Source organism: Oncorhynchus masou, chromosome 27 (assembly GCF_036934945.1).
Source record: "Oncorhynchus masou masou isolate Uvic2021 chromosome 27, UVic_Omas_1.1, whole genome shotgun sequence".
NCBI classification, from domain to species: Eukaryota; Metazoa; Chordata; class Actinopteri; order Salmoniformes; family Salmonidae; genus Oncorhynchus; species Oncorhynchus masou.
Genome location: NC_088238.1, coordinates 12,400,537 through 12,423,431, shown reverse-complemented (window position 1 = coordinate 12,423,431; position 22,895 = coordinate 12,400,537). Strand labels below are relative to the sequence as shown.

Here is a 22,895-nt window from a genome sequence, read left to right as displayed (position 1 = left end):
TGAAGACAGTTGTAGTTTTCATTTAGCAAATATTCAACCTAGTTCAGCGCAGAAACGTGTTAATTGACGACAATGAACATAATCCATTGCACCTGTTTTTTCCGTCTCGGACAAAGACTGATCAGAGAGGAAGAGGCAAAGGAAGGGATTTCACTAGTTCTGTCCAAAATAATCCCAATGTGTTTCTATGGGTTTATTTTGGACCTAAGCTTCCTGCCTGCCTTCCTGTCTTTGGGACAACGACTCCCATTTGTTAGGGTGGAGACATGAGCATCTCATCTTTATATACAGATCTCTGGACAGATTCACTTTTACGCCTAATACGTTAGGTTAGATACATACAGACCGCATGAGAGAGGAATGAACACAACGACGAGAGGGACAGAGACAGTTTGTGAAAGTATGCCTTATCTACTTCGTAGAACAAATACAATTATTTAGACAGCTCTGAAGCATGCTGAGGCAGCCTAGCTAAATAGGATGGCTAAAGACAGTACAGTCTGGGCAACTGTCTAAATAGGAGGGCTAAAGACAGTACAGTCTGGGGAACTGTCTAAATAGGAGGGCTAAAGACAGTACAGTCTGGGGAACTGTCTAAATAGGAGGGCTAAAGACAGTACAGTCTGGGGAACTGTCTAAATAGGAGGGCTAAAGACAGTACAGTCTGGGGAACTGTCTAAATAGGAGGGCTAAAGACAGTACAGTCTGGGGAACTGTCTAAATAGGACGGCTAAAGACAGTACAGTCTGGGGAACTGTCTAAATAGGAGGGCTAAAGACAGTACAGTCTGGGGAACTGTCTAAATAGGAGGGCTAAAGACAGCACAGTCTGGGGAACTGTCTAAATAGGAGGGCTAAAGACAGTACAGTCTGGGGAACTGTCTAAATAGGAGGGCTAAAGACAGTACAGTCTGGTGAACTGTCTAAATAGGAGGGCTAAAGACAGTACAGTCTGGGGAACTGTCTAAATAGGAGGGCTAAAGACAGTACAGTCTGGGGAACTGTCTAAATAGGAGGGCTAAAGACAGTACAGTCTGGGGAACTGTCTAAATAGGAGGGCTAAAGACAGTACAGTCTGGGGAACTGTCTAAATAGGAGGGCTAAAGACAGTACAGTCTGGGGAACTGTCTAAATAGGAGGGATAAAGACAGTACAGTCTGGGGAACTGTCTAAATAGGACGGCTAAAGACAGTACAGTCTGGGGAACTGTCTAAATAGGAAGGCTAAAGACAGTACAGTCTGGGGAACTGTCTAAATAGGAGGGCTAAAGACAGCACAGTCTGGGGAACTGTCTAAATAGGAGGGCTAAAGACAGTACAGTCTGGGGAACTGTCTAAATAGGAGGGCTAAAGACAGTACAGTCTGGGGAACTGTCTAAATAGGAGGGCTAAAGACAGTACAGTCTGGGGAACTGTCTAAATAGGAGGGCTAAAGACAGTACAGTCTGGGGAACTGTCTAAATAGGAGGGCTAAAGACAGTACAGTCTGGGGAACTGTCTAAATAGGAGGGATAAAGACAGTACAGTCTGGGGAACTGTCTAAATAGGACGGCTAAAGACAGTACAGTCTGGGGAACTGTCTAAATAGGATGGCTAAAGACAGTACAGTCTGGGGAACTGTCTAAATAGGAGGGCTAAAGACAGCACAGTCTGTCTAAATAGGAAGGGAACTGTCTGGGGAACTGTCTAAATAGGAAGGCTAAAGACAGTACAGTCTGGGGAACTGTCTAAATAGGTACAGTCTGGGGGCTAAAGACAGTACAGTCTGGGGAACTGTCTAAATAGGAGGGCTAAAGACAGTACAGTCTGGGGAACTGTCTAAATAGGAGGGATAAAGACAGTACAGTCTGGGGAACTGTCTAAATAGGACGGCTAAAGACAGTACAGTCTGGGGAACTGTCTAAATAGGAAGGCTAAAGACAGTACAGTCTGGGGGACTGTCTAAATAGGAGGGCTAAAGACAGTACAGTCTGGGGAACTGTCTAAATAGGAAGGCTAAAGACAGTACAGTCTGGGGAACTGTCTAAATAGGAGGGCTAAAGACAGCACAGTCTGGGGAACTGTCTAAATAGGATGGCTAAAGACAGTACAGTCTGGGGAACTGTCTAAATAGGAGGGCTAAAGACAGTACAGTCTGGGGAACTGTCTAAATAGGACGACTAAAGACAGTACAGTCTGGGGAACTGTCTAAATAGGAGGGCTAAAGACAGTACAGTCTGGGGAACTGTCTAAATAGGAGGGCTAAAGACAGTACAGTCTGGGGAACTGTCTAAATAGGAGGAGCTAAAGACAGTACAGTCTGGGGAACTGTCTAAATAGGATGGCTAAAGACAGTACAGTCTGGGGAACTGTCTAAATAGGATGGCTAAAGACAGTACAGTCTGGGGAACTGTCTAAATAGGAGGGCTAAAGACAGTACAGTCTGGGGAACTGTCTAAATAGGAGGGCTAAAGACAGTACAGTCTGGGGAACTGTCTAAATAGGAGGGCTCAAGACAGTACAGTCTGGGGAACTGTCTAAATAGGACGGCTAAAGACAGTACAGTCTGGGGAACTGTCTAAATAGGAGGGCTAAAGACAGTACAGTCTGGGGAACTGTCTAAATAGGATGGCTAAAGACAGCACAGTCTGGGGAACTGTCTAAATAGGAGGGCTAAAGACAGTACAGTCTGGGGAACTGTCTAAATAGGAGGGCTAAAGACAGCACAGTCTGGGGAACTGTCTAAATAGGATGGCTAAAGACAGTACAGTCTGGGGAACTGTCTAAATAGGAGGGGGACTAAAGACAGTACAGTCTGGGGAACTGTCTAAATAGGAGGGCTAAAGACAGTACAGTCTGGGGAACTGTCTAAATAGGAGGGCTAAAGACAGTACAGTCTGGGGAACTGTCTAAATAGGAGGGCTAAAGACAGTACAGTCTGGGGAACTGTCTAAATAGGAGAGCTAAAGACAGTACAGTCTGGGGAACTGTCTAAATAGGAGGGCTCAAGACAGTACAGTCTGGGGAACTGTCTAAATAGGACGGCTAAAGACAGTACAGTCTGGGGAACTGTCTAAATAGGAGGGCTAAAGACAGCACAGTCTGGGGAACTGTCTAAATAGGACGGCTAAAGACAGCACAGTCTGGGGAACTGTCTAAATAGGAGGGCTAAAGACAGTACAGTCTGGGGAACTGTTTAAATAGGAGGGCTAAAGACAGCACAGTCTGGGGAACTGTCTAAATAGGACGGCTAAAGACAGCACATAAAGACAGCACAGTCTGGGGAACTGTCTAAATAGGAGGGCTAAAGACAGCACAGTCTGGGGAACTGTCTAAATAGGAGGGCTAAAGACAGCACAGTCTGGGGAACTGTCTAAATAGGAGGGCTAAAGACAGTACAGTCTGGGGAACTGTCTAAATAGGACGGCTAAAGACAGCACAGTCTGGGGAACTGTCTAAATAGGAGGGCTAAAGACAGTACAGTCTGGGGAACTGTCTAAATAGGATGGCTAAAGACAGTACAGTCTGGGGAACTGTCTAAATAGGACGGCTAAAGACAGTACAGTCTGGGGAACTGTCTAAATAGGAGGGCTAAAGACAGCACAGTCTGGGGAACTGTCTAAATAGGATGGCTAAAGACAGCACAGTCTGGGGAACTGTCTAAATCTAAAGACAGTACAGGGGAACTGTCTAAATAGGAGGGCTAAAGACAGTACAGTCTGGGGAACTGTCTAAATAGGATGGCTAAAGACAGCACACTGGGGAACTGTCTAAATAGGACGGCTAAAGACAGCACAGTCTGGGGAACTGTCTAAATAGGAGCTAAAGACAGTTCCCCAGGACTGTACTGTCTAAATAGGATGGCTCAAGACAGTACAGTCTGGGGAACTGTCTAAATAGGATGGCTCAAGACAGTACAGTCTGGGGAACTGTCTAAATAGGAGGGCTAAAGACAGTACAGTCTGGGGAACTGTCTAAATAGGAGGGCTAAAGACAGTACAGTCTGGGGAACTGTCTAAATAGGAGGGCTAAAGACAGTACAGTCTGGGGAACTGTCTAAATAGGAGGGCTAAAGACAGTACAGTCTGGGGAACTGTCTAAATAGGAGGGCTAAAGACAGTACAGTCTGGGGAACTGTCTAAATAGGAGGGCTAAAGACAGTACAGTCTGGGGAACTGTCTAAATAGGACGGCTCAAGACAGTACAGTCTGGGGAACTGTCTAAATAGGACGGCTAAAGACAGTACAGTCTGGGGAACTGTCTAAATAGGAGGGCTAAAGACAGTACAGTCTGGGTAACTGTCTAAATAGGAGGGCTAAAGACAGTACAGCCTGGGTAACTGTCTAAATAGGAGGGCTAAAGACAGTACAGTCTGGGGAACTGTCTAAATAGGAGGGCTAAAGACAGTACAGTCTGGGGAACTGTCTAAATAGGATGGCTAAAGACAGTACAGTCTGGGGAACTGTCTAAATAGGAGGGCTAAAGACAGCACAGTCTGGGGAACTGTCTAAATAGGAAGGCTAAAGACAGCACAGTCTGGGGAACTGTCTAAATAGGAGGGCTAAAGACAGCACAGTCTGGGGAACTGTCTAAATAGGAGGGCTAAAGACAGCACAGTCTGGGGAACTGTCTAAATAGGATGGCTAAAGACAGTACAGTCTGGGGAACTGTCTAAATGGGAGGGCTAAAGACAGTACAGTCTGGGGAACTGTCTAAATAGGAGGGCTAAAGACAGTACAGTCTGGGGAACTGTCTAAATAGGAGGGCTAAAGACAGTACAGTCTGGGGAACTGTCTAAATAGGACGGCTCAAGACAGTACAGTCTGGGGAACTGTCTAAATAGGACGGCTAAAGACAGTACAGTCTGGGGAACTGTCTAAATAGGACGGCTAAAGACAGCACAGTCTGGGGAACTGTCTAAATAGGAGGGCTAAAGACAGTACAGTCTGGGGAACTGTTTAAATAGGAGGGCTAAAGACAGCACAGTCTGGGGAACTGTCTAAATAGGACGGCTAAAGACAGCACAGTCTGGGGAACTGTCTAAATAGGACGGCTAAAGACAGCACAGTCTGGGGAACTGTCTAAATAGGAGGGCTAAAGACAGTACAGTCTGGGGAACTGTCTAAATAGGAGGGCTAAAGACAGTACAGTCTGGGGAACTGTCTAAATAGGATGGCTAAAGACAGCACAGTCTGGGGAACTGTCTAAATAGGACGGCTAAAGACAGCACAGTCTGGGGAACTGTCTAAATAGGACGGCTAAAGACAGTTCCCAGATACTGTCTGGGAATCCTATTTCAGACTGTACTGTCTAAATAGGATGGCTCAAGACAGTACAGTCTGGGGAACTGTCTAAATAGGAGGGCTAAAGACAGCACAGTCTGGGGAACTGTCTAAATAGGAGGGCTAAAGACAGTACAGTCTGGGGAACTGTCTAAATAGGAGGGCTAAAGACAGTACAGTCTGGGGAACTGTCTAAATAGGAGGGCTAAAGACAGTACAGTCTGGGGAACTGTCTAAATATGAGGGCTAAAGACAGTACAGTCTGGGGAACTGTCTAAATAGGAGGGCTAGAGACAGTACAGTCTGGGGAACTGTCTAAATAGGAGGGCTAGAGACAGTACAGTCTGGGGAACTGTCTAAATAGGAGGGCTAAAGACAGTACAGTCTGGGGAACTGTCTAAATAGGAGGGCTAAAGACAGTACAGTCTGGGGAACTGTCTAAATAGGAGGGCTAAAGACAGTACAGTCTGGGGAACTGTCTAAATAGGAGGGCTAAAGACAGTACAGTCTGGGGAACTGTCTAAATAGGAGGGCTAAAGACAGTACAGTCTGGGGAACTGTCTAAATAGGAGGGCTAAAGACAGTACAGTCTGGGGAACTGTCTAAATAGGAGGGCTAAAGACAGTACAGTCTGGGGAACTGTCTAAATAGGAGGGCTAAAGACAGTACAGTCTGGGGAACTGTCTAAATAGGAGGGCTAAAGAGAGTACAGTCTGGGGAACTGTCTAAATAGGAGGGCTAAAGACAGTACAGTCTGGGGAACTGTCTAAATAGGAGGGCTAAAGACAGTACAGTCTGGGGAACTGTCTAAATAGGAGGGCTAAAGACAGTACAGTCTGGGGAACTGTCTAAATAGGAGGGCTAAAGACAGTACAGTCTGGGGAACTGTCTAAATAGGAGGGCTAAAGACAGTACAGTCTGGGGAACTGTCTAAATAGGAGGGCTAAAGACAGTACAGTCTGGGGAACTGTCTAAATAGGAGGGCTAAAGACAGTACAGTCTGGGGAACTGTCTAAATAGGAGGGCTAAAGACAGCACAGTCTGGGGAACTGTCTAAATAGGAGGGCTAAAGACAGTACAGTCTGGGGAACTGTCTAAATAGGATGGCTAAAGACAGTACAGTCTGGGGAACTGTCTAAATAGGAGGGCTAAAGACAGTACAGTCTGGGGGACTGTCTAAATAGGAGGGCTAAAGACAGTACAGTCTGGGGAACTGTCTAAATAGGAGGGCTAAAGACAGTACAGTCTGGGGAACTGTCTAAATAGGAGGGCTAAAGACAGTACAGTCTGGGGGACTGTCTAAATAGGACGGCTAAAGACAGTACAGTCTGGGGAACTGTCTAAATAGGAGGGCTAAAGACAGTACAGTCTGGGGAACTGTCTAAATAGGACGGCTAAAGACAGTACAGTCTGGGGAACTGTCTAAATAGGAGGGCTAAAGACAGTACAGTCTGGGGAACTGTCTAAATAGGACGGCTAAAGACAGTACAGTCTGGGGAACTGTCTAAATAGGAGGGCTAAAGACAGTACAGTCTGGGGAACTGTCTAAATAGGAGGGCTAAAGACAGTACAGTCTGGGGAACTGTCTAAATAGGAGGGATAAAGACAGCACAGTCTGGGGAACTGTCTAAATAGGAGGGCTAAAGACAGCACAGTCTGGGGAACTGTCTAAATAGGAGGGCTAAAGACAGTACAGTCTGGGGACAACATACAGCACATTCGGAAAGTATTCAGACGCCTTGACTTTTTCCACATTTTGTTACGTTACAGCCTTATTCTAAAATGGATTAAATTGGTGGTTCCAAACTTATACTTATGAATGATGGAGGCCACTGTTTTCTTGGGGACATTCAACACTGCAGAAATATTTTGGTACCCTTCCCCTGATCTGTGCATCGACACAATCCTGTCTCGGAGCTCTACAGACAATTCCTTCGACCTCATGGCTTTGTTTTTGCTCTGATATGCACTATCAACTGTTGGACCTTAGATAGACAGTTGAGTGCCTTTTCAAATCATGTCCAATCAAGTTGTAGAAACATCTCAAGGACAATCAATGGAAACAGGATGCACCTGAGCTCAATTTCGAGTCTCATAGCAAAAAGTCTGAATACTTATGTAAATCGTGTATGTTTTTTTGTAAACATTTCTAAAAACCTGTTTTCACTTTGTCATTGTGGGTATTGTGTGTAACTTGATGGAACTTTTTTTTAGAAAGAGATGACTAAATAATAAAGTCATCAAATAAAAATGAAGTAATATACACAACTGAAATATTTAATTATTTCATAGGAACACAATGGAATATTATCAATGTTTTGGATATTGAATGTTCACTATTTTGGGATTTGGAATTCCCATTAAAATGCTCTAAAATCAAAGTAATGTCATTATTTTATAATGCATTTAATGTTTAAAAATAATAATCGAACCAACCTCAAAAAGCACTAATCATTCAGCACTACAGCACAGACGTGAACAAGAGACAACTGCAACAAGATGGCCGCCACTAATTTACACCGAGACAAGACCCAACAGCATCAACACACACCTGAGCCACGAGCTAATATATAGATGCTAGTGCACAACTGCTCGTCTTCAGAACATACCTGAACTATCAAGAGACAACATAGACAACTGCCAACAAGATGTAATCTACACCAAGACAAGAGCCAACAGCATCAACACACACCTGAGCATAGATACTAGCTAGTAGAGATGTTTCATGATGGTGGGTACATTTCACACCTGCAGACACAAGTGCACACACACAAGTTGGCGCACGCACGCACACACACACACACACAAGGCCGCTGCAGGGTGGAATAGGGGAACTATAGCACCCACTGTCAGAGTAGAGGATGGGCAAAGAGCAGCCTGACATACAGCCTCCCTCAGGAATCTGCAATGCGGCCCGACTATCAGGCATTAACATGTGCTGCTGCCAGACTATCAGGCATTAACATGTGCTGCTGCCAGACTATCAGGCATTAACATGTGCTGCTGCCAGACTATCAGGCATTAACATGTGCTGCTGCCAGACTATCAGGCATTAACATGTGCTGCTGCCAGACTATCAGGCATTAACATGTGCTGCTGCCAGACTATCAGGCATTAACATGTGCTGCTGCCAGACTATCAGGCATTAACATGTGCTGCTGCCAGACTATCAGGCATTAACATGTGCTGCTGCCAGACTATCAGGCATTAACATGTGCTGCTGCCAGACTATCAGGCATTAACATGTGCTGCTGCCAGACTATCAGGCATTAACATGTGCTGCTGCCAGACTATCAGGCATTAACATGTGCTGCTGCCAGACTATCAGGCATTAACATGTGCTGCTGCCAGACTATCAGGCATTAACATGTGCTGCGGCCAGACTATCAGGCATTAACATGTGCTGCGGCCCGACTATCAGGCATTAACATGTGCTGCTGCCAGACTATCAGGCATTAACATGTGCTGCTGCCAGACTATCAGGCATTAACATGTGCTGCTGCCAGACTATCAGGCATTAACATGTGCTGCTGCCAGACTATCAGGCATTAACATGTGCTGCTGCCAGACTATCAGGCATTAACATGTGCTGCTGCCAGACTATCAGGCATTAACATGTGCTGCTGCCAGACTATCAGGCATTAACATGTGCTGCTGCCAGACTATCAGGCATTAACATGTGCTGCTGCCAGACTATCAGGCATTAACATGTGCTGCTGCCAGACTATCAGGCATTAACATGTGCTGCTGCCAGACTATCAGGCATTAACCTGTGCTGCTGCCAGACTATCAGGCATTAACATGTGCTGCTGCCAGACTATCAGGCATTAACATGTGCTGCCTGCTAGACTATCAGGCATTAACATGTGCTGCTGCCAGACTATCAGGCATTAACATGTGCTGCCTGCTAGACTAACATGTGCTGCCTGCTAGACTAACATGTGCTGCCTGCTAGACTAACATGTGCTGCCTGCTAGACTAACATGTGCTGCCTGCTAGACTAGCATGTGCTGCTCGACTAGCATGTGCTGCTAGACTAACATGTGCTGCTAGACTAGCATGTGCTGCTAGACTAGCATGTGCTGCTAGACTAACATGTGCTGCTAGACTAACATGTGCTGCTGTCACACTGAGTTTGTCTCTTGAAGAGAGCAGGAAAGACGGGGGAGAGGGGTAGAGAGAGGGAGAGGAAGGGAGGGGGAAAGAGAAAGAGAGGAATGGTGATTGAGGGAGAGAAAGAGAGAGGGATGGAAAGAAAATGGAATAAGAAGGATTGAGAGAGGGAGTGGGAGAGAAGGAGAGACTCACAAAGATACAATCGGCCAGAAAATAATAACACGAGTGACTGAATAAGAAAACCTCATTTCACATAATGAGTATTCTAATCAAGAGATGACATTATCGCACATCGCGGCGGCGGGGGAGTGAGGAGCCCCTGGCAACCTGGGGTTGGCAGAGCAGAGGCAGCGGTAGCAGCTCTAGTGCCCGCGCCGCTGGAGAGCGAATGGCTTAATGCCTTCCATTAACACAAAGGCACAGCATAGCCGTGCAATGCCTACACTCCCTTCTCTCTCTTTCTCCAACTGTCTATCCATCGTCCCTGACACAATCTCTTTCATTTACCTTTATTTGACTATTTTATTTAGGACAACCAACTGTACACTAATAGTTGTACTAGTTCCCATCCTGACAGACACCTAGTTTAGTTCTCTGATGACACTGCCTTGATCAGACTGTTGCATGATGATGAGGAACCCCATGGCCCGGTCCTAAATGACTAGAGTGCTGTGATGAATCACACTTGGTCCTCGATAACAACAAAACCAAAGAGACTTCAGGAAGAGAACACCACCTACGTCTGTAACAGGTCAGAACATAGAGAAATACACACATCTGGCTGTCCTCTTGGACAATAATGATCTAGAAAAAGAGTCAACGGAGACTGTACTTTCTCAAAAAGCTGGGATCTTTTAATGTTGACTGGACTAAACGGACTCTGTTTTGCAGATCTTTCATTGAGAGTATTTCAACTTGTTGTATTGTTTGTTGGTTCAGCAAGACCACTGTCAACCAGAGAAATATGCTGAGACAGATTATCACCACGTCAAGCAAAGGAGAAACAGACAGGTCTGGACGAGATCTTTCATGTCAGGGCCATCAGCAAGGCTCACTAAAGATTTTTCACCCAAGCCACCCCATGTACCCAGACATTGAACTACTCCCCTCTGGGTGCAGGTATAGGGTACCCCCCCCCGGCAGGAATAACAGAACTAGACAATAATTTGTGCCAGGTGTGATATCCCTCCTAAACAGCTCGGGCGAAATGATCCTATCGACCCAGTAAGGCCAGCAAGCTAGTCTCTTTTAATTGGTATGTAACTGTTATGAATGTTGTATTGTCAATGTGTTGTCTACTGTATTTAAACGCCAATCTAAATGTGTACATGATACTTTAACAGCATGTCCCCATGGGGACAGTAACGTCAGTAAAGTGGAGTTGCCGTGGAGAGGGTAGGTGACTGAGCCAATTGGAAGCTAGGGGGCGATTAGGTAGCCAATGTACAGTATGAAGGGTCAGATTTGGATTGAAACTATTTTAATAAACTCCATCCAACCATTATCCATCTGACTGGCTTTGAGAGTATACAACGCCACCTCTATCTGTCCATCTCTTCATATTCTCCTCCAAACAGAGCTGCAACAGCGGTGAATAAACTGGCAGGCAATCAGTTGGCCCAGACAAATCATGACTCTGTTGATCCAGTACCTATCCAATCACAGCTTAGTGTAAGGACCAATTTTGAGCCAATCAAGGGGCCTGGGTCTTAGATAATCAATGTTCAATAAGACAGAGCATTTGTCCTCAGTTCCACTAAAGTAGGCTTTGGACAAAATGTGATTCAAGTCTAGCTGCGTCTTCGAGCCCTAAGGCCTGCCTGCCCGCCCGTCCGCAGTTAGCTCAGGGCCGCCTTAGCAACAGTTGGCATTGCAGAGTCACTGCTTTTCATTCTGAGTGGTTTTGAGGGGTGAAAAAAAGAGAGAGAATGAGTGAGAGAGAGAAAACGCAAGAGAAAAGAAAATGTGATGGAAAAAATGTGCTCAAGGTCACCGTCTGACTCCTGGTCTGATGGAGTGATGATAAGCCCATATACTCAATCCCAGTGTGCACCTCTCTCTCCCTTTACTCTCCTCTCTTTCAGTCACCCCCCTCCACCGGTCTGTGCCCATCTCTCTCTAGCTCCCTCCCTCCATTTCCCCCCCCTCCCTCCCGCTCGCTCCCCGGCACCCTCGCTTGCTCTCCCTCTTGCTCCCTCCGTCTCTCTCCTCTCAAAAGAAAAGGGAGAGAACGCTAGCCCTCAGAGACTTAGAACGAGACGAAAACAAGGAAGAGAAAAGATGTGAGGGAGAAAATAAGAGCGAGATAAGAAAAGAGCAGAGTGTAAAATAGAAAAGAGGAAAGGAGAAAACTGCTGTCAACTCTTCACTGTGTCCCTCAGGAGGTCTACCTCACATGATGTTAACTAGGACTCACTGTTCTGACATCAACTACAATGACAAACCCATGTAGCCTCACCTTCAGTGACCACAATATTTCACATGTTTACTAATGCAGACTGATTTCTACAATGAACGTGTACAGTAAATAGTCTATCTGGTTCTTCATATGCGGCCCGGGGGGTATGACTGTGAAAGCATGTCGTATCCATAGCAGGAGGGATGTAGGCTAATTCCTTGAGAGAATGCTGTTACCTCTGTGTGTGTTGTGCATCCAGCTAGGAATCCTGGCAGTGTTTCACCCAACACTCGTTTGTGCAGCCAGTCAACGTTGTCTTTCTTTTCAAAGAAGGGATTATTCTTGTGGAACGAGTGCTGAGAACATGAAAGCGCGTCAGTTGAAATGCAGTTCCTCAGCTATCTATACACAAACGTGTACACGGACCGCACGAGCAAAAGAAAAAACACATTGAAACATACAATCAAACAAACACACACACATTCAAATTCACACACGATGCTGACGAGGAGAGTAATGTTGCCACAAGATGGAGGGAATGTTGGAGCAAAACTAACAAAACAGTTCATGAACATGTAGCTTAATCCAGTACAAACCAATGTATAGAATTTATTCAACCAGAGACAAAATTCACAAATTCTACAGCACAATGGCAGAGTCATGTCTTAAGTGTAAAACTAACAATGACTCAGTAATCCATGCCTTCTGAGAACGCTGTGAAGTCCAAAAGATATGGGCGGAGCTTCATAGTTGTCTGTCAGAAGTGTTACAATGTAAACATACTGTTCATCTGTCTGTCTGCATATTTCAAGACCTGGCATATGGGGTGCAGTCAGACACCCAATGGCCTGAACCATTCTCTTCTCATTACTCTTCTGGAATAAACAGAGTAAAAACCTGGAAATCCATCTCCATCATTAACACAATGGAAACATGATTTATTGTTGAAATAATGAAATAGCCTGGGCAACCGAGAAAAATTAATGGGTGTAATTTACGGCCAAGTGACAAACAATAATGCAGCCACGAGGGACGGGGGTGTGGCCAGCCACGAGGGACAGGGGTGTGGCCAGCCACAAGGGATGGGGGTGTGGCCAGCCACAAGGGATGGGGGTGTGGCCAGCCACAAGGGATGAGGGTGTGACCAGGCACGAGGGATGGAGGTGTGACCAGGAACTAGAGATGGAGGTGTGACCAGGCACGAGGGATGGAGGTGTGACCAGGCAGGAGGGATGGAGGTGTGACCAGGCACGAGGGATGGAGGTGTGATCAGGCACGAGGGATGGAGGTGTGACCAGGCACGAGGGATGGAGGAGGTGTGACCAGGCACTAGGGATGGAGGAGGTGTGACCAGGCACGAGGGATGGAGGAGGTGTGACCAGGCACGAGGGATGGAGGAGGTGTGACCAGGCACTAGGGATGGAGGAGGTGTGACCAGGCACTAGGGATGGAGGAGGTGTGACCAGGCACGAGGGATGGAGGTGTGACCAGGCACTAGGGATGGAGGAGGTGTGACCAGGCATGAGGGATGGAGGAGGTGTGACCAGGCATGAGGGATGGAGGAGGTGTGACCAGGCACGAGGAATGGAGGAGGTGTGACCAGGCACAAGGAATGGAGGAGGTGTGACCAGGCACGAGGGATGGAGGAGGTGTGACCAGGCACGAGGGATGAAGGAGGTGTGACCAGACACTAGGGATGGAGGAGGTGTGACCAGGCACGAGGGATGGAGGAGGTGTGACCAGGCACTAGGGATGGAGGAGGTGTGACCAGGCACGAGGGATGGAGGAGGTGTGACCAGGCACGAGGGATGGAGGTGTGACCAGGCACTAGGGATGGAGGAGGTGTGACCAGGCACTAGGGATGGAGGTGTGATCAGGCACTAGGGATGGAGGAGGTGTGACCAGGCACGAGGGATGGAGGAGGTGTGACCAGGCACAAGGAATGGAGGAGGTGTGACCAGGCACGAGGGATGGAGGAGGTGTGACCAGGCACAAGAAATGGAGGAGGTGTGACCAGGCACGAGAGATGGAGGAGGTGTGACCAGGCACGAGGGATGGAGGAGGTGTGACCAGGCACGAGGGATGGAGGAGGTGTGACCAGGCACTAGGGATGGAGGAGGTGTGACCAGGCACTAGGGATGGAGGAGGTGTGACCAGGCACTAGGGATGGAGGAGGTGTGACCAGGCACTGGGGATGGAGGAGGTGTGACCAGGCAAGAGGGATGGAGGAGGTGTGACCAGGCAAGAGGGATGGAGGAGGTGTGACCAGGCACTAGAGATGGAGGAGGTGTGACCAGGCACTCGGGATGGAGGAGGAAAAAACATGGAGGAGGAAAAAACATATTATTTAAAAAAAATGTATTATGCTAACTACAAAAGGCAAGACTCACTGACATTCTGTCTGCTTTCACAGTTCTACATACAGCCCTGGGCTGCATATAAAGAAACCAGATTGTAAAAATCAATGAACGTGTAGTCAATCCACATTAGTAAAGCTTGTGGTCACTAACGGTAAGGCTATATGGGTTTGTGTCATTGGAAGCCTAATCCATACAGACCAAGCTACATGACAGCAGACTGGTCTGGAGAGAACAGTCAGAGACCATATCTCGAATACCAGTCCTAGAACCATGATGTGGATCCTCACTCCTCCATCTGTAGTTTGACTGTAGACTCTTTAATGCTCAGAGCTCAAGCTGGAGCCCAGCCATCACTCACATGTGTGACGGGAAACTACCCTGGAGCTACACCTCACAATGACTCCCTCCACAGGGGACAGCGAGCTTCACGTTACTGGAACGCTTCCCCAGCGGAACTGGCTGTTCCCGTGCCAACGCCCCCTCTGGCTCCTCCGTTTCATCACCAGACCCGTGTTCCGTTCTCATCCCTCCCCTCGTTTCCACACTTCACTACACTCTGAAATGTGTCCACCTACACACAGGCTTACGTCTTACAACGCGGCGGAAGAAATCAAGCGCTATGGATTTCATCATCGTGTCAGATTAGGAATGGGAAAAAAGACACATTTTACAGTGGGGTTGATGTTAGTTGTGACACACACAGGAACAGGCACTTCCCCTGATTGCCTGGTTTAATTGCAGTCCTTTAATTGGTGCGTGTCGGCTGCACTGTGTTTGCTCTCTGCTCCCGTCTGATTGGCTGAGATGATGAGCAGCTGTTTGGAAGTGACCTATGACAGATCCCAGAGGAACGCCCATGTAAGGCAGGCACCCCCAGCACTCATTGACTAGACGAGGGGAGAGAGTTTTTGTGTGTGCTTGTTTGAATGTGTGTTTTTCAATGTGTTTTTTCTATACACGTGTGTGTACTCTCAGCACTCGTTCCACAAGAATAATCTCTTCTTTGAAAAGAAAGACAACGTTGACTGGCTGCACAAACGAGTGTTGGGTGAAACACTGCCAGGATTCCTAGCTGGATGCACAACACACACAGAGGTAACAGCATTCTCTCAAGGAATTAGCCTACATCCCTCCTGCTATGGATACGACATGCTTTCACAGTCACACCTCCCGGGCCGCATATGAAGAACCAGATAGATTTCTACAATGAATGTGTACAGTAAATAGTCAATCTGCATTAGTAAAGATTTGTCACTGAAGGTAAAGCTATATCTGTTTTTGTCATTGTAGTTGATGTCTGAACAGTGAGTCTTGTCTTTCCGAGTTAACATCATGTGTGATCATTCCTGCTCATGGAAGCCTAATCTATGCTTTCACAGTCTAAAGGTTTAACCACATGTGTGCAAATCATCTGCGGCAATATCATCCGTGAATCTTTATGGATACACAGAACAGCAGATGGATCTTTGTCGATATTTTTTATTTGTGTGTGGTGCAGGGATTCGGGACTGTGATGGACTCAAAAGTTGATATTTTAAACTTGAACTGACCTGGAGCACGGTCTGGATCTTAGCAGAGACGTCGGCTAGCTCATAGAGCTTGATGCCCTCCTGGGCTCCGTTGGGGGACACCACGATCTGCTGCAGGTGGGCCAGCACCACACTGTGGGCCGCAGCTACCGCGTTGAACTTGTCAAACAGCAGCTCCAGCAGTTCCAGCAGCAGCCTGCAGAGGGCAGCAGAGATAGAGGCTGTGGTGAGGACGGCTGGAGGGACAACAGGTGAAGAAGCTGCGATACACAGCCCAAACATTGGCCCTGTTAGAATACTCAAAATGCCTCCTTCCTTCCTTCTGAAATGACTTCAAGGAAGAGAGGAAAGGAATGATACAGTTGAAGAGTATTATAGAACAGGGCCCTATTATAGAACAGGGCCCTATTATAGAACAGGGCCCTAAGATGCAGCAGGTACTAAGGCCCAGTTTGAATTCCTTTCAAATGCGTCCCTTCTTCCTTCCCAAGGTTTTACCTCAGTGTTTGAGTGATTACATTAAGGAAGGGAGAACGGTTGATATTTGAACAGCAATTCAAACTGTTCTTATCAATTCATCCCAGGTCAGTTGTATTGTACAGGTTTAGAGTTAGAACAGAGGCAAAGACAACTGATCCTGGACCACTGATGGTGGACCATCAGGAGGTCTCTCCAGGGCAGTACCACTCCTGTCAGCCTCCAAGTCTAAAAGCTCCTCTCTAATCTCATTGACTCTCATTCATTAACTGACTACTAACAGACAAGCTAATGCACAGCAGTCAAAACCATTCTGACCTCAGCTCAATGCTAAAGCTAAATAATGAATTTATATTTCTGATTCGAACCTGCTCGTGAGTAGAGTACTTCAGCTCTACAGCCTCCACCAGTCCACACAAGGACCAATTTTTTCAATGTAGAGGGAACATTCAATAAGTGTTCTTTTAATTGTGGTTGATAAGTGCATATATCTGTTGGAACAGGAGTGGAGCACTTCGTTGTAGTACGGTGCTACATATCAGAGGAGAAGTATTTAACAATGTAAACATTCTCTCTAAACATACTGTATTCTGACCTGAAATATACAACACTAGGGCCTATAGAGGACAAGTGACCCAACAGATAGTGAAGTCAAGCCGTCAGCCCACCGAGCCAGGCATTAGCTGTCAGTTTAGAGGCTCCTCAGGCCAGATAAGGCTTTGTACATGTGACGTTAACCAACCTGCCTCAGCAACAATTAGAATTCATTAGCTTAATAAACATTCCTAAATCTAGTTCAATCGGCAGGCAAAAGGAGTCTCATCCAGGTAGTTTGGGCTGAGCGGTTGAAAAGAAGAGTCTCGGTACTGGCAGAGTGCCTCCCCAGTCATACAGAGGCAGCTGGCTCTGACTACAATTAGCAGCATCTGTCAAAGTCTCTGGTTCCACTAGGACTCACACACATCTGGTGGTCTTTTGTTTTCAGGGATGTGGGGACACTTCTGACTTTATTTACTGAGGAAGGTTGGGCTAAACTCCAGATCTGAACGGTACACATACACCAGAGGAGGTACTGTGTGGAATGAAGAGTGACTGAATGACTGAGTGAATTTGGGAGAGACACGGGGTCTTTGCCTACCTTTTTAAACTTTAGACGAATGTTACATGAAAACATTTGGGTGGGAGAAAATGAAGGAGAGAAATGGATGGAGGGTGTTTGGTTGGTTGGTAGTCCATCACTAGACTGGTAGACAGCATGTTATGAATGGTTAAGGACATACAATGTTATGAATGGTTAGGGACAGAGACAGGGAGGATGTATGTTATGAATGGTTAGGGACAGAGACAGGGAGGATGTATGTTATGAATGGTTAGGGACAGAGACACACAGGGAGGATGTATGTTATGAATGGTTAGGGACAGAGACAGGGAGGATGTATGTTATGAATGGCTAGGGACAGAGACAGGGAGGATGTATGTTATGAATGGTTAGGGACAGAGACACACAGGGAGGATGTATGTTATGAATGGTTAGGGACAGGGAGGATGTATGTTATGAATGGTTAGGGACAGAGACACACAGGGAGGATGTATGTTATGAATGGTTAGGGACAGAGACAGGGAGGATGTATGTTATGAATGGCTAGGGACAGAGACAGGGAGGATGTATGTTATGAATGGTTAGGGACAGAGACAGGGAGGATGTATGTTATGAATGGCTAGGGACAGAGACAGGGAGGATGTATGTTATGAATGGCTAGGGACAGAGACAGGGAGGATGTATGTTATGAATGGCTAGGGACAGAGACAGGGAGGATGTATGTTATGAATGGCTAGGGACAGAGACAGGGAGGATGTATGTTATGAATGGCTAGGGACAGAGACAGGGAGGATGTATGTTATGAATGGCTAGGGACAGAGACAGGGAGGATGTATGTTATGAATGGTTAGGGACAGAGACAGGGAGGATGTATGTTATGAATGGTTAGGGACAGAGACAGGGAGGATGTATGTTATGAATGGCTAGGGACAGAGACAGGGAGGATGTATGTTATGAATGGTTAGGGACAGAAACAGGGAGGATGTATGTTATGAATGGTTAGGGACAGAGACAGGGAGGATGTATGTTATGAATGGTTAGGGACAGAGACATGGAGGATGTATGTTATGAATGGTTAGGGACAGAGAAAGACAGGATGTATGTTATGAATGGATAGGGACAGAGACACACAGGGAGGATGTATGTTATGAATGGTTAGAGACAGACAGACAGGCAGGATGTATGTTATGAATGTTTAAGGACATACAATGTTATGAATGGTTAGGGACAGAGACAGGGAGGATGTATGTTATGAATGGTTAGAGACAGACAGGATGTATGTTATGAATGGTTAGAGACAGACAGGATGTATGTTATGAATGGTTAGAGACAGACAGGATGTATGTTATGAATGGTTAGAGACAGACAGACAGACAGGATGTATGTTATGAATGGTTAGAGACAGACAGACAGGCAGACAGGATGTATGTTATGAATGGTTAGAGACAGACAGACAGACAGGATGTATGTTATGAATGGTTAGAGACAGACAGACAGGCAGACAGGATGTATGTTATGAATGGTTAGAGACAGACAGACAGACAGGCAGGATGTATGTTATGAATGGTTAGAGACAGACAGACAGACAGGATGTATGTTATGAATGGTTAGAGACAGACAGGATGTATGTTATGAATGGTTAGAGACAGACAGGATGTATGTTATGAATGGTTAGAGACAGACAGACAGACAGACAGACAGACTGACAGACAGACAGGATGTATGTTATGAATGGTTAGAGACAGACAGACAGACAGGATGTATGTTATGAATGGTTAGAGACAGACAGACAGGCAGACAGGATGTATGTTATGAATGGTTAGAGACAGACAGACAGACAGGATGTATGTTATGAATGGTTAGAGACAGACAGACAGGCAGACAGGATGTATGTTATGAATGGTTAGAGACAGACAGGCAGACAGGCAGGATGTATGTTATGAATGGTTAGAGACAGACAGACAGACAGGATGTATGTTATGAATGGTTAGAGACAGACAGACAGACAGGATGTATGTTATGAATGGTTAGAGACAGACAGACAGACAGACAGGATGTATGTTATGAATGGTTAGAGACAGACAGGCAGACAGGCAGGATGTATGTTATGAATGGTTAGAGACAGACAGACAGACAGGATGTATGTTATGAATGGTTAGAGACAGACAGGATGTATGTTATGAATGGTTAGAGACAGACAGGATGTATGTTATGAATGGTTAGAGACAGACAGACAGACAGACAGACTGACAGACAGACAGGATGTATGTTATGAATGGTTAGAGACAGACAGACAGACAGGATGTATGTTATGAATGGTTAGAGACAGACAGACAGGCAGACAGGCAGGATGTATGTTATGAATGGTTAGAGACAGACAGACAGACAGGATGTATGTTATGAATGGTTAGAGACAGACAGACAGACAGGATGTATGTTATGAATGGTTAGAGACAGACAGACAGACAGACAGGATGTATGTTATGAATGGTTAGAGACAGACAGGCAGACAGGCAGGATGTATGTTATGAATGGTTAGAGACAGACAGACAGACAGGATGTATGTTATGAATGGTTAGAGACAGACAGACAGACAGACAGGCAGGATGTATGTTATGAATGGTTAGAGACAGACAGACAGGCAGACAGGCAGGATGTATGTTATGAATGGTTAGAGACAGACAGACAGACAGGGAGGATGTATGTTATGAATGGTTAGACAGACAGACAGACAGACAGACAGACAGACAGACAGACAGGATGTATGTTATGAATGGTTAGAGACAGACAGACAGACAGGATGTATGTTATGAATGGTTAGAGACAGACAGACAGACAGACAGACAGGGAGGATGTATGTTATGAATGGTTAGGGACAGGCAGACAGGGAGGATGTATGTTATGAATGGTTAGAGACAGAGAGACAGGCAGACAGGCAGGATGTATGTTATGAATGGTTAGAGACAGACAGACAGGATGTATGTTATGAATGGTTAGAGACAGACAGACAGACAGACAGACAGACAGACAGACAGACAGACAGACAGACAGGGAGGATGTATGTTATGAATGGTTAGGGACAGACAGACAGACAGACAGACAGACAGGGAGGATGTATGTTATGAATGGCTAGGGACAGAGACAGGGAGGATGTATGTTATGAATGGTTAGTGACAGACAGGATGTATGTTATGAATGGTTAGAGACAGACAGACAGACAGACAGACAGACAGACAGACAGACAGACAGACAGACAGACAGACAGGATGTATGTTATGAATGGTTAGAGATAGACAGGATGTATGTTATGAATGGTTAGAGACAGACAGACAGACAGACAGGATGTATGTTATGAATGGTTAGGGACAGACAGACAGACAGGATGTATGTTATGAATGGTTAGAGATAGACAGGATGTATGTTATGAATGGTTAGAGACAGACAGACAGACAGACAGGATGTATGTTATGAATGGTTAGGGACAGACAGACAGACAGGATGTATGTTATGAATGGTTAGGTTAGAGACAGACAGGGAGGATGTATGTTATGAATGGTTAGGGACAGGAACAAATCACAATGAGACATACCTCAGTGAGCATGAGGGGTCCATCTTATGTGGTGAGGAGATATAGTGGGATCTCTCTTCCACACACACACACACACACACACACACACCCCCCCACCAGGTTCTGACCTTTCACCTGTTCTCATCCCTCATTCGATGTGATGAATCTCTGGTTTTCCAGAGCAGAGAAGGAGAGAGAGAGGCCCATTCCCCTCGTTATCTCACTCAGCAGGCCATTCTAATAGATCTCCTCATTTCCCAGAAGGATGGAAGACACGGACACCCAGGTGACGGACGACAGAAAGAGGGGCTCCGGAGCGAGGAGGGATCACGCATTGCGGTCAAGCGTTCATTCAGGGTGTGTGTGTTTAAGTGTGAATTAGTCTGTGTGTTGAGTGAAAGAGAATGTGTGTGTGTGTGTTTAGCATGCAGTGTCAGGTGGGCTAGCTGGGACCCTAACTCACCCAGGAGAATGTGTGTGTGTGTGTGTGTGTGTTTAGCATGCAGTGTCAGGTGGGCTAGCTGGGACCCTAACTCACCCAGGAGAATGTGTGTGTGTGTGTGTGTGTGTGTTTAGCATGCAGTGTCAGGTGGGCTAGCTGGGACCCTAACTCACCCAGGAGAATGTGTGTGTGTGTGTGTTTAGCATGCAGTGTCAGGTGGGCTAGCTGGGACCCTAACTCACCCAGGAGAATGTGTGTGTGTGTTTAGCATGCAGTGTCAGGTGGGCTAGCTGGGACCCTAACTCACCTAGGAGAATGTGTGTGTGTGTGTGTGTGTTTAGCATGCAGTGTCAGGTGGGCTAGCTGGGACCCTAACTCACCCAGGAGAATGTGTGTGTGTGTGTGTGTGTGTGTTTAGCATGCAGTGTCAGGTGGGCTAGCTGGGACCCTAACTCACCCAGGAGAATGTGTGTGTGTGTGTGTGTGTTTAGCATGCAGTGTCAGGTGGGCTAGCTGGGACCCTAACTCACCCAGGAGAGTGTGTTTGTGTGTGTGTGTGTTTAGCATGCAGTGTCAGGTGGGCTAGCTGGGACCCTAACTCACCCAGGAGAATGTGTGTGTGTGTGTGTGTGTTTAGCATGCAGTGTCAGGTGGGCTAGCTGGGACCCTAACTCACCCAGGAGAATGTGTGTGTGTGTGTGTTTAGCATGCAGTGTCAGGTGGGCTAGCTGGGACCCTAACTCACCCAGGAGAATGTGTGTGTGTGTGTGTGTGTGTGTTTAGCATGCAGTGTCAGGTGGGCTAGCTGGGACCCTAACTCACCCAGGAGAATGTGTGTGTGTGTGTGTGTGTTTAGCATGCAGTGTCAGGTGGGCTAGCTGGGACCCTAACTCACCCAGGAGAATGTGTGTGTGTGTGTGTGTGTGTGTGTGTGTGTGTGTGTGTTTAGCATGCAGTGTCAGGTGGGCTAGCTGGGACCCTAACTCACCCAGGAGAATGTGTGTGTGTGTGTGTGTGTTTAGCATGCAGTGTCAGGTGGGCTAGCTGGGACCCTAACTCACCCAGGAGAATGTGTGTGTGTGTGTGTTTAGCATGCAGTGTCAGGTGGGCTAGCTGGGACCCTAACTCACCCAGGAGAATGTGTGTGTGTGTGTGTTTAGCATGCAGTGTCAGGTGGGCTAGCTGGGACCCTAACTCACCCAGGAGAATGTGTGTGTGTGTGTGTGTGTGTGTGTGTGTGTGTGTGTGTGTGTGTGTGTGTGTGTGTGTGTGTGTGTGTGTGTGTGTGTGTGTTTAGCTTGCAGTGTCTGGTGGGCTAGCTGGGACCCTACCTCACCCAGGAGAATGTGTGTGTGTGTGTGTGTGTGTGTTTAGCTTGCAGTGTCAGGTGGGCTAGCTGGGACCCTAACTCACCCAGGAGAATGTATGTGTGTGTGTGTGTGTGTTTAGCATGCAGTGTCAGGTGGGCTAGCTGGGACCCTAACTCACCCAGGAGAATGTGTGTGTGTGTGTGTGTTTAGCATGCAGTGTCAGGTGGGCTAGCTGGGACCCTAACTCACCCAGGAGAATGTGTGTGTGTGTGTGTGTGTGTTTAGCATGCAGTGTCAGGTGGGCTAGCTGGGACCCTAACTCACCCAGGAGAATGTG

At 46.6% G+C, this 22,895-nt stretch overlaps 1 pseudogene; it reads right to left on the bottom strand.

Moving 5' to 3' along the window:
• LOC135516585 (exocyst complex component 4-like) overlaps window positions 1–22,895 on the bottom strand; it is a 112,130-nt pseudogene that overhangs the window by 32,466 nt on the left and 56,769 nt on the right.